Source organism: Frankliniella occidentalis, unplaced genomic scaffold, assembly GCF_000697945.3.
Source record: "Frankliniella occidentalis isolate FOCC.00 unplaced genomic scaffold, Focc_3.1 Scaffold460, whole genome shotgun sequence".
Taxonomy (NCBI): Eukaryota; Metazoa; Arthropoda; class Insecta; order Thysanoptera; family Thripidae; genus Frankliniella; species Frankliniella occidentalis.
Window position 1 is genome coordinate 72,261 of NW_026267578.1, and position 1,913 is coordinate 74,173.

Genomic DNA, 1,913 nt, shown 5'->3' on the forward strand with positions numbered 1-1,913 from the left:
ATGGCCAACAAAGTTTGGTGCCAGAGAGAAAATCATTCAAGCTTAATCAGACTGCACACTAGAATAAAACAACTGGACCAGCTGTAATCACTGTGACGCCAACTCAACTTATATCTGATGATTCCATGGGCAGCACAGCTGATGTCCAGGACAGGTGCACCTCCAGGCCGATCTTCCTGCAACAAACCAAAGACGCAATTTTATAGTCGAAGAAACAGGATGCAAAAGAGGCAAGAAGCACGCAATTTCGACAGAGGAGGTCAAAGGCGACCCTCCTAGACCAATTCCAATCATTTCCAGCGATTTTTATTTTTTTCATTTTTGGCCAAATTTACAAAGGCTATAGCCTTTGTGTTTTTAGCGAAAATTGATGGGTCCGGATTTCGACGGAAAAGTAGTCGATTTGACAGGGGTGACCCAGGGGACCACAAAACTACTTTTGATTCATTCAGAAACCACCCCTGTCCAGAGAAACTTGAGTTTTAAGGGTGGTCTTTTGAATCTGGCGGGCGAGCCGTGAGCAGGTCCCAGAAAAACAGGCGTAACTCACTTAAAAAGGCCCGGGGGCGTAAAATTTCGACGGGGAGGTTGAAAGAGGATGCTGTCTGGCAAATCCCGACCATTTCCAGCGATTTTTATTTTTTTCATTTTTGGCCAAATTTACAAAGGCTATAGCCTTTGTGTTTTTAGCGAAAAGTGATGGGTACGGTTTTTGACGGAAAAGTAGTCGATTCGACAGGGGTGACCCAGGGGACCACAAAACCACTTTTGGTTCCATCAGAAACCACCCCTGTCCACAGAAACTTGCGTTTTAAGGGTGGTCTTTTGAATCTGGCGGGCAGCGTACGATGGGCTGCCTGCCTCGCAGGCGAACCGGTCTGAGAAATCAGGCGTAACTAACTTGAAATGGATCGGCGGTTCGAAATTTCGAAAGAGATATTGAAAGGGGGTGCTGTCGAACCAACCCCAACCGTTTCCATCGATTTTCAAACTTTTCATGTTTGGCAAAATTTACAAAGGCTAGCCTTTCTGCTTTTAGCGAAAATTGATGGGTCCGGATTTCGACGGAAAAGTATTCGAATCGACAGAAGTGAACCAGGGGACCACAACACTACTTCTGGTTCTGCCAAGAACCACCCCCGTCCAGAGAAACTTTAGTTTTAAGGGGTGGTCTTTTGTATCTGGCGGGCAGCGTACGATGGGCTGCCTACCTAGCAGGCGGTCCGGTCCAAGAAAAACAGGCGTAACTTATAGAGAAACACAACTAGGAGCGAGCTTTTCTTATGGGAGCTCTTCTGCACTACTACCTCCCCAACTACCCCCGCAACACATGGGCCGGCTGGGTCCCGCCTATCCCCTTGCGTGGACCCTCGGAAGCAGGTATAGCCAGCCACCACCGCAGCAACATCTCCTCAGAAAAGCTCGCTCCTGGCTGTGTCTCCCTATACTTAAAACTGCCCAGTGGCGTGAAATTTCGAAGGAGAGAGTGAAAGAGGATGCTGTCGAACCAATCCCAACCATTTCCAGCGGTTTTAAATTTTTTCATTTTTGGCCAAATTAATAAAGGCCTTCCTATTTTTAGCGAAAATTGATGGGTCCGGATTTCGACGGAGGAGTATTCGAACCGGCAAGGATGAACCAGGGACCACAAAACTACCTTTGCTTCTGTCAGAAACCACCCCTGTTCACAGAAACTTAAGTTTTAAGAGCTGGTCTCTCTAATGGCACACTGGCTAAGAACTCTGCTGTTGTGGGTCGGCACCATGATATTGGACTGAAGCAAGTGAAAGGGGAGTTTGCCTGACCAATCCAAACCAATTCCAGCAATTTTCCAAGTTGTCAAGATTTTTAAAAGACATTTTCAATGATAACAAATCAGCCTGGATTTTGACAGAGGAGGATTGAAATTGACA